Genomic DNA, 11,179 nt, shown 5'->3' with positions numbered 1-11,179 from the left:
AGGAGAGGTGGGCACCGGAGCAGGGACCCTCAGGTGACTTCATTTGGTTCGCCAGTGCCTACTCGATCGAAGAACTGGGTTTCCATTCTTGAAGAAACTCCCAGAAGGGCATGTTTCTCACAGGTTCACAGACTGATGTGTACAAAAATGTCCTTGGTGCAGCTTAACGCCAAGTTACTATGAAGATTGTTCTTTGAGTATTGCATGAAGGCTACGAAGTTGGAACAGGCAGGTCATGGGTGTGAAAGCTTTAATTTATCTACCTCATTTATTTTTTTATTTTTGTAGCCATAGCGTCTATTTTCCTATTTTATGACCGCTGAAGTGTTCTCACGCCCTGTCTTAAACCTGAGTTGATGTGTGGTGGGAGCGGCTGGACTTAACATTTTCGTGATTCTAGGTTGTTTTTTTTTTTTTTTAACTCCCTCCCCTTTTTGTATATGTAATGATGAAACATGCTCTCGTGGTTTAACAAGGAAGGAGAAAGACCTTAATTTCTGCGTGGAGACGTCTCCCTCTTTGTGGACAAGTAGATCAAGACTTATTAAAAGTTTGTCTGTGTTATTGCACCTGACTTTTAGGATCCAAAAAAAATTTTTTTTTGCCACATTGTGCCTTTCCTCTTGGAATTGTAAGTTGAACACAATGCTAGTAACCTGTTTACACTGTGAAGTGCTTACTGTTACAGAGAACACCCGGAGCCTTTCTCACTGTTAAGCAAATAATGCCCTTGTGAATGTATGATCTTCGGAGAAACCCCTGTAGTTTTACCTGCTGATGCTGTCTGTCTTATTGGAGAATAAATTTTGGATGTGTGTTTTTTTTTTTTTCCTTTGCCCCCACCAGGCGCGTTATGTAAATTTCTCTGGTTCATTTCTGCTGTGAAGCTGTGAACTCTTATTTAACCATCATTTTGCCCTCCAGGTCCTAGAATTGAAGATGTACATCTGGTTACATCCATGCTGGTCCCATTTCTCAAGCACACACAAGTAACTGCTGTCTTTTTTTTTGTTGGTTTGTTAGAGTAAGCTCATTCTAGAGAACTTTTGCTTGTGCTCGCTTGTGACCATGGAAAGCTTATCATGCCAGAGATTACCCCATAGCTCTACCCATCCTGATCTGGTACGAGTCCTTGGGCAGAGACACACTGTTATTTACCATCTCCTACTAAATGGACTGCTGTGATTCACATAGGACATAGCACTTCATTCCAAGGGAAGATTCTTTGAGAGGGTGATGGGAAGAGTACTCACTGGGGAGAGAGACAGGGCAAGACCAGGTTAGTGTCCTGCTGGGAAAGTACCCTGTTGTGTATCTTCTGCGGTGTTTTGCAAACCCAGTGGCAAGAACCAGCATCAGGCTTGGGGAGAATCTTAACAGATGTGGATGCAACCACATCTGTGAATGGATCCTCCTGACATTGGAGGAGGCCAGGGATTACATTCTCAAGGCCTTTAATCTGATGTGAGCCCTGCCTGGCTACATCCTTTGCAGGTGGATGCCCTCTCCTCCCTCTAAGGGTTGTCTGTCCTTTGGCCTCAATTCATCTAAAATTGGGGTGAGGTGGGCACTCGACTCTGAAAGCAAGATTAATCCGGCCCTTCAGATAAACTGAAATGGAAGTATCGAAACCCTTCTCCCACTTGATAGCCACAGTGAAGTTTTCTATCAGGATTGAATTGTATAAGGATTATTTTTACTTAAGTAAAAAGTTAATGTTCCTCTTCGCAATGCATTTCAGACATCTTTCTAAGGTATAGCCGTTTCTGGCTAATACTTTTTAAGTACCTGCAATAATACAAAAATGTTTAATCAGCTCTTGCTCTACAGTACCCGTTTGCCCCAAACTCGTAAATAGTCTTGATCATCATTGTGGCATAGTTTTCCTTCCCCCACAGTTGACCTCAGGGTAGCTTCCTACCTGAGGGATTGCTGGGGCAAAGATGGAAAGTTTCCACATGTGCTTGCAGTAGTTTGCCTAAGTGTGCATCATGTCTGTCTGTGTATTTTCTCCGCCCTAATCTTGGAAGCTAATGCTCCAGTAGGTTGTGATGTGAGCACCCCACTGTAATCTAGCACGTTGTCTCTGTTGCAGGAGCCCAGAAAGTAAGCAGTACAGATGCCCTAAAACTTGCTCATTTGAGGGGCGCCTGGGTGGCTCAGTCGTTCAGCGTCTGCCTTCGGCTCAGGTCATGGTCCCAGGGTCCTGGGATCAAGCCCCGCATCGGGCTCCCTGCTCCACGGGAAGTCTGCTTCTCCTTCTCCCACTCCCCCTGCTTGTGTTCCTGCTCTCGCTGTCTCTCTCTGTCAAATAAAATCTTAAAAAAAAAAAAAAAACCTTGCTCATTTGAGAACTGCCTACCTCTTGGCATTTTCCTTGATAGGTTCCTTGTATTCAAAGCTCTGTTTTGTTTTTAAAGATTTTATGTGACAGAGACACAGCGAGAGAGGGAACACAAGCAGGGGGAGTGGGAGAGGGAGAGAAGCAGGCTTCCCGCGGAGCAGGGAGCCCGATGCGGGGCTCGATCCCAGGGCCCCCGGGATCATGACCTGAGCCGAAGGCAGACGCTTAACGACTGAGCCACCCAGGCGCCCCTCAAAGCTCTGTTTTTGATAACCCGGTGGGAGATTTAAGGGAATCTCAACTTCCCCACTTTAAACTGTCAACTATCTCAGTGAAACTGGGGGAAGAAAGGATACACTACCGTATTTCCCCTGACCCTCTGCCTTCAATTGGCACCCCCAGAATCTGTTGATAAAGACAAGTTCCCTTCTGGGAAAGGAATTGTTGCTTTGTATGGGGTAGTCGAGTTTGCAGGCTGGGTCTGGGGAAGGTGGGAGGAGGCCCCTCCCTCCAGGTGGAGATTGTGCCTTGTTTGGCAGGCAGACCTACCAGCTGTGCAGAAGGGGAGGGCAGTCTGTGGAAGGTGGTGGTTTCTCCCTTTGTGTCTGGAAGTGCTGGGTTGAGCCAGGTGACAGTTGAGCTAAACCACAGCATCAAGGAAGGTACTGAAAGGCCTGTATGTTTACAGGAAGCTCTTCAGTCCTTTCAAGGGCAACCCTCACAGCAACATGACCTTGCAATGCGGTAGGGGGCTTGATCCCAAAAGGGAAAGTCGGCATCCATGGAACATCCAGAAACCAGTCAGTCAGTCGGGTTAGATGATGTGGGTACATTTCTAGTCAGCATAGGGTTCATGAGATCACTGGCTGGTCATTTGGGAAGGAAGTTCAGGTCGACGCTTAGCCTGGGTGCCTTGGAGCAAGATAATTTGTAGGACCTCAGATACCTCGGCTGCAAAATGGGGAGAACCTTTGATTTACAGGATTATGGTGAGGTTAGACAAGAGCATGAAAACAATCTGGGACACAGGAAGAGTTTAGTATGGTAGCCACCCTTGTTTCTCCTGGTGGGTTCAGAAAATTGATACTCTCCTTAGGCAGAATTTGCCTCAACTTTGGGTCCGGAGATGCCCAGCAGTGGGCAGCTCCTTTATCTTGAAGACAATGTTTTTGTCGCTCATAAACCAGAGGGTGTGCGGGCAATGGCCCTATTTATCATTCCCTGATGGATTGCTTTGAAAGTGCAGGGGGGAAATATAGGCCAGTAGGGGTAATTTTTAAGGTGGGTTTTCACATAAGCAACAGGGTTTCAACAGGGTTTACCACATTTCATTGGTTCCTGTATGTACATTGTAACCCCCCCCGCACTGCCATTGACACCCCAAGATCTCCTGATGCATGTGGTTGGAAGTAACAAAGTTACAGAACACTGCTCTCCTAGGCCCCCATTCCTTGGTGTTGCGGAAGTTCATTCTGAGTCTATCAAAAAGCTGTATTTTGGCTAAGCCTGTGTTTCTTTTTCTTTTTTTTTTAAAGATTTTATTTATTTATTTGAGACAGAGAATGAGAGACAGCATGAGAGGGAGGAGGGTCAGAGGGAGAAGCAGACTCCCTGCCGAGCAGAGAGCCCGATGCGGGACTCGATCCCGGGACTCCAGGATCATGACCTGAGCCGAAGGCATTCGCTTAACCAACTGAGCCACCTAGGCGCCCTAAGCCTGTGTTTCTGATAATGGGGCTCAATCCCAGGACCCTGGGATCATGACCTGAGTGGAAGACAGATGCCCCCAAATGTATTCATTTAAAGAAGGCACTTTTTCCAGTGGAGAAAGCTTAAGGTTTTTGTAAACCCTTGATCCCAGCAGTTCCCTCAGTTCTGTTCTCTTATTTCCAAACAAAATCATGAAGCACTTAAATAAGGAATGCCCATTTCTATTTTTAAGATTTTATTTATTTGAGATAGGGCTAGTATGTGCAAGAGTGCACATGAAGGGGGGGAGGGGCAGAGGGAGATGGAGAAGCAGGCGATTAACCAACTGAGCCACCCAGGTGCCCCGGGAATGCCTATTTCTTTTGAAAAAAAATTTACAGTTTGGGGTTTTTTTTGCTTTTGCATAACCAATACATCTCTTTGGCCACCTATTTTATTTGAAGTTACAGGCAGTAAGTACATTATTCATAAACGGCAGAGAATGTCATTTATCTTTCAGAAGTATCTAAAAGTGAATGCATCTTGAGTTGAAGGAAGTATAAATTCAAAAGTGAACTTTCTAGGGAAAGCTGGGAAAAGGTTTAGCTAGAAAATTAAAAGTACATTTTGCCATAAAATGTAATTGGCAAAGTGGCATGACTCCAAATATGATTTATGATCATACTGAATTTGTATTTTTTTAATTGAGGTATATGTCACGTATCATATTAGTATCAGGTATGGGACATAATTTGATTCCGTATTTGTACATTGTACATTGTGAAATGATCACAGTGAGTAGGAATCCCCATTTCTGTTCAAAGAAAATGGGTTGGCTTTCAAAGCGATCAGTCTGATACACCCAAAGAAGCTATTGCTTTCGGCCAATTATGGCCGCTGTGTAGGGATTTAAGACCTTGGTGCACATGAAAATTCAGACTTTTGCCTAAAAAAAAAAAAAAACCCTAGGTCCGTATCAGTTGGCTGTAACCAATTCCAGCTATTTCTGAATGTCAAAAGAAAAACAGCATTAGTTAAACTAGGCCAAAATCAGGATAAGGAAGTAAATTTACCTCTCAAAAGTGGACTTCACAATTGTGGTATTTAAGATAAGACCTTGCAAACGTGTTCCAAAGAAGCATCAAGCTCTGCATTTTAAAGTCAAAAGTATATTTGAAAGTGATTCTTTTGGGAGAAGAAACATCCTAAATGGACTGCAGAACTGCCCCTCTGTCCCCTCCCCTATTCTTTTCCTCCCCTGCAACCTTTTGTAAACGACTTACCATTTTAAGCAAAGAGTTAAGTTGAAAGGAATAGGTGCGAAACACGGATGAAGTTAATTTTATTATTTTTTTAACGATTTTTTAGAAATTTATTTATTGGGCGCCTGGGTGGCTCAGTCATTAAGCATCTGCCTTCGGCTCAGGTCATGATCCCAGGGTCCTGGGATCGAGCCCCGCATCGGGCTCCCTGCTCCACGGGAAGCCTGCTTCTCCCTCTCCCACTCCCCCTCCCCCTGCTTGTGTTCCTGCTCTCGCTATCAATCTCTGTCAAATAAATAAATAAATCTTTAAAAAAAAAAAATAAAATTTATTTATTGAGAGAGAGAGAGAATGATAGAGAGCATGAGAGGGAGGAGGGTCAGAGGGAGAAGTAGACTCCCTGCTGAGCAGGGAGCCCGATGCGGGACTCCATCCTGGGACTCCAGGATCATGACCTGAGCCGAAGGCAGTTGCCCAACCAACTGAGCCAACCAGGCACCCCGAAATTCATTTTACCCTGAGTGGATCATTGTGGGTCCTTAAAAGCTATGAAACCAAGGACCCTCTGTGTCTGCTGGTACGCATTCTAGCTAGACCCAGCGTTGAAGACACTTGTCCCCTTTTTCCTATTTCCCATAAATCCGTTTGGGGGTTTTGTTTTTGTTTCTAACATTTGCTGATACTCTGATGGGAAAAAATTATTTCCACTCACTTCTCGAAATGTCCCGAGTTAATTGACATATCAGAGACCAATAATATCTTCATCTTCATTTTTCTCACATGGCGAAGACCCCTGAGAAGAAGAGGAGACGCTCATGGAATTTAAGATTGCTGCTCTTTGGGATTGCGCAGGCCAGTGAAATAGGGGGGAAATCGGAGGGGATGGCTTAGGTAGCCAATTTTCTATTTTTATCAAGTAAGGAGGATTAACAACAGCACAATAAATATCTTTCACATCCACATGGCATTTTGCACTCTTAAAATGTTTACTTGTTGATTTGCTATCTACTCTTACAATATTTAAAAAAGGGGAAATCATGGCTCCTACAAATAGAAAAGGACATGTGTCAAAGATTTTACTAACAGATTTACCGCCGATTCAAAGGAGAATCACCCCCCCCAAAAGCAGGAAATCAGGAATATCGAAGTGAATTTACAAATAGGTGGAAAATGTAGTCAGGATCCACAGGGCAATAATCACTTGCATTCCACTGGATAAAATTCATTTGCATTTCTATGGGCAAGAGTCATGTGTATTACGGTTGTTTCTCAACAGAGTTGGGAAATAGCTCAAAGACAATGAAAGGCACAGGTAGCTTCCAGAAACCTGGACACCAGGGAGCTGGGAATGTATGTGCCTGTTAACCGTATCCCCAGTACCCTGAACTTTGTAGGTCCTCACTGAAGATAACTTGAATGAATGAATGTTCTGTGGAATGTTCCCTAAACTTCCTATGTCTTTTTGGAGGTAAAAATAGTACCATACAAACCAAATGGTATTATTAAATCCTAGGTAGATACTGTTGCTTCTGGAAAGCTCTTAAGGAGTTCTTATTTTTAAAAAGGGTTCTGTGTGTATGTGGGGGGGAGCGGGAAATGGGACGGGGGAGGGTGAGATTAGTGTTAGAGACACAGTCTTGCTAGAGGTTTAAAATTATTTAACCTCGCATTCTAGCCTGGTGGGTCTCAACCAAGGACAATTTTGCCCTCCAGGACATTTCACAATATCTGAAGACATCTGTGGTTGTCACAACTGGGAGCAGGGAGGGGACCTGCTGCTGGCTTGTAGAGGAGAGAGACCAGGGATACTGCTATAAACATCTTACAATGCACAGGAAAGCCCCCAGGATAAAGGACCATTCAGTCCAAATGTCAATAGCACCCAGGTTGAGCAACTCTGCTCTAGGGAATACCTAGAGCATTCACCCAAAATCATTCAGAGAGAATATTCCAGGCACCCAAAGATCTTCATTTCTTCCCCCCACAGCTGGAGTTTACCCAAAAGATTTGTAATAACTCTGAGTTCCTGGGGCACCTGGGTGGCTCAGTTGGTTAAGCATACGACTTTTGACTTAGGCTCAGGTCATGATCTCAGGGTCGTGAGTTCGAGCCCCATGTTGGGCTCCATGCTCAGCGGGGGGGGGGGTCTACTTGAGAGTCTCTCTCTCTCTCTCCCTCTGCCCCTCCCCCAATCAAGCTCGCGCTCTCTCTCTCTCTTTTAAGATTTTATTTATTTATTCGACAGAGAGAGACACAGCAGGAGAGGGAACACAAGCAGGGGGAGTGGGAGAGGGAGAAGCAGGCTTCCCGCTGAGCAGGGAGCCCGATGCGGGGCTCTATCCCAGGACCCTGGGACCATGACCCAAGCCGAAGGCAGACGCTTAACCGACTGAGCCACCCAGGCGCCCCATAAATAAATAAATCTTAAGAAAGTAATAATAATTCTGAGTTCCCATGTTCCGTGCCTCCCTTTCATCTGTGCTAGTGCCCTTGACCTCTTGTCTACTTACTGCCAACGTGCTAGAAACAGCAAGAGCCAGCTTGGAGGTGGATGTAAACAAGGCTTCAAGGTGGGCTGTACGGAGATCTCGAAATAGATCATGGCCTCAGCCTACCACCTGTTGGTAAGATTGGGCAGCCTCTGTGCACCGCAGTGTATGTGTTTTCTGCAAAGCAGGGGCTGGACTAGGTTGGCTTATCTGTTAAAGACCTTTCTGTTGCAGATATCGGTACCAGGAGCTTCTTATACTCAGGGCCTGCTGGGTGGAGAGGGCTCTCAAGGGTCCCTGAACGAGACTGCAAGCAGAACCCCGAGGTGACCATTCCCAGAACCACGGGGAGAAGGCAAGGCTGGGCCAGGAGGAGAGAAGTGGTGTCCTCCTGAGTGGGACCCCCAGTTACCCACCCAGCCAATCACTGCCCTGTCCTAGCCCAGCTCTTCTCCTGGCCCCTAGCACTACGCTCAAAGGCCCCATGGGCCTCTCTCCCGCCTCATGCATCTAGATCTCTCTCAAGATGAGATAAAAGCTTTTAAGTGCCTCTCTTCCTGAGGGATTGCCTTGCTCGAAGTCTTTTGAGAAGTGTCTTCTCCAATGCTTATAAAATTGTACTAGAAAAAAAAAATTTAGAAAATACAAAAACAATAAAAATATCCCTCTTTTCACATGAAAATGTTATTACCTCTGGAGAGTAAGAGGGGGCTCCTTGGTCTTTTAAAAAATTATTCATTTAGGGGCACCTGACTGGTTCAGTTGGAAGAGCATATGACTCTTGACCTCAGGTTCGTGAGTTTGAGCCTCACGTTAGGTGTAGAGATCACTTTAAAAAAAAAACTTTAAAAAGATAAATTAAAAAATAAATGATTATTTATGTAAAAACATTGTAAAAGTGATACATGTTTACTAAAGAAAAAATAAAAAAGAGTAGATTAAAAATAAGGAAAATTCTAAGATCCACGTGGATGGACCACCCTCATGCAAGATGTTAACAACAAGGGGACTGCTGAGTTTGGGGTGCGGGTGAGGTGAAGTAGATTTGGGGTGGGTGTATGGAGCTCTTGCTACTATCTGATCAAGTCTTCTGTAAATCCCAAACTACCCAAAAAAATAGTCTTTAAACTATATTTTAAATATCTACCTAGAATCTTTTTGTCCAGAGACGACCAATGGATAAATACTATGGTGGTGGTTCTTTAGGGAAAAATAAGAATATTCCTAGTAGTCGGGGGAGGAGGAATTGTAGGAGCTTCCGTTCCACGAGTATTATCACGTGCATGCATTGAGCTAAGGGCTTCCCAGTTCCCATGACTGCACTGACTGCACTGAACTCTTACAACTCTGTAATAACGAGCGTTACAGAGTGCTTCCTCTGCGTAGCCATTCTTCCAATTGTTTTACATTTACCATGAACTCATTTAAATCTTCCAACAATCCTTTTTTTTTTTTTTAAGATTTTATTTATTTATTTGACACAGAGAAAGAGAGGGAGAGAGGAAGCACAAACGGGGAGTGGCAGGCAGGGGAGAAGCAGACTTCCCGTGCTGAGCAGGGAGCCCAATGGGGGACTCGATCCCAGGACCCTGGGATCATGACCTGAGCCAAAGGCAGCCGCTTAACCGACTGAGCCACCCAGGTGCCCCAACCTTCCAACAGTCCCGTGAGGCTGGCACTATCCCCACTTTACAGATGAGGACACTGAGGTCTGGCTGTTTGTAAGTTGTCTCGGAAAGTGATGTGGGATCTCTGATGACAGCCACTGTTCTTATTCCAGCTTTTAGAAGAAGAGAGCACAGTCTGATGATGGTGGCCACAGATGGGTTCCACAAGGGCCGAAGGGAGCTTGGAGCAAAGGGTCACAATCTCTGGTCTTTTCTGTCGGCCTGTGTGGGAATGGAGTGGAGAAAAGTGTCTGGGGTTTGCAGCTGATGTGAGGTGGGTGGGGCTTAAGGGGGACTTCCAGGGGAGCAGGTGGGAGAGGGTGGGGCCTACTTTGATGCCCTAATCAGGGCATCCAGGGGTCTCCATTTCCTCTACTCAACAAGCATTTACTGAGTGTTGACTGTGTGCCATCTCATGTGTTCAGCACCGTGGCAGACAGGAGAGAAAGCAGAAAGCAAAGCAGACCGGCTCTGTTAGCCAAACAATGCTATTTTCCCTTCCCGGGTGCAATGCAGCAATTCTAATTGTATGCTTCTTTTCTTGGGGGACTTCATTGTGACAGGACATAAGTCACACTTTTCCGTTTGGGATTGGCTTTCCTTCATGAAGGGTCTCAGGCTCAGATACCTGGTGGCTCACAGCAAACATATTAAAAGGCACCCATACTCCACGTGAAATATATTAGGTGTCTACTTAAAACTTTGCTTTAGTTACAGGAGGTTAGTTTATAGGGTTTTACACTTTAAGACTCTTCAATTACATATAGATTTTTAATTTCACCCCTCCTGACTTTTCCTTCTGTCACCACCACTCATTTCCTTCCTGTTCTCAAAGCTTTAATAGGCCCTTGAAAGTTAATGGAGGGGCGCCTGGGTGGCTCAGTTGTTAAGCGTCTGCCTTCGGCTCAGGTCATGATCTCAGGGTCCTGGGATCGAGCCCCGCATCGGGCTCCCTGCTCCGCGGGAAGCCTGCTTCTCACTCTCCCCCCTGCTTGTGTTCCCTCTCTCGCTGTCTCTCTCTCTCTCAAATAAATAAATCTTTAAAAAAAAAAAAAAAAAAGAAAGTTAATGGATCCTAGACACTGTGTGGGAGTGTGTGAGCAAGTAAGTGTGGATGTGGGTCTGGGTGGAGGAGTCAGGTGTGTGTGTGAGATTCTCAGCATGCTTGAATGTGTGTGAGTGACGGAGAGGGCAACTGTAAGCCCCAGAGGTGGCTGAGGGAGAGAATGAGTGTGTGCACGTGTGTGTGACTGTGAATCCCAGGGGTCCAGGTGGGAGAGTGAGGGTGGATGAGGGGGACTGAAGGTGGAGTGAGGTAGGGCGTATATCACCGTGCGATTGTGATTCTGGGGCACACGTGTGTGAGGCCTAAGATTCAGAGGGGTAGATGAGGGGGACCAGCGGGGGGCGAGTGTGGTAGGGTGTCCAGGTGTGTCATCGGGGATGTCAGGGGGTGAGGTGGCAGGGTGTGTGTGCAGGTGTGCAGGTGCGATTGTGGGTGGCAGGGTGCGCATGTGGTTGTGAATGGGGAGGACGATGGGGAACAAGCCGGTGAGGATGAGTGCGTGTCCGCAGGGCTCGAGTGTGAAAGTGCGTGTTGGTGCCAGCGCGACCACGAGAGGAAATGCCCGCGGTGGGATGGGGGAGCGGGCCGGGTGCGTGCGTGTGCCGGCGCCGAGCGGCGGCTGGCGGCCGGGCGGGGGGGCGGCCGGCGGGCGCGCGCGCGCA

The sequence above is a fragment of the Mirounga leonina genome, unplaced genomic scaffold, assembly GCF_011800145.1.
Source record: "Mirounga leonina isolate KUSES-001 unplaced genomic scaffold, KU_Mleo_1.0 Mir_195, whole genome shotgun sequence".
NCBI lineage: Eukaryota > Metazoa > Chordata > Mammalia > Carnivora > Phocidae > Mirounga > Mirounga leonina.
The sequence above is the reverse complement of the archived record's forward strand: the minus strand, read 5'-3'. Positions refer to the sequence as shown.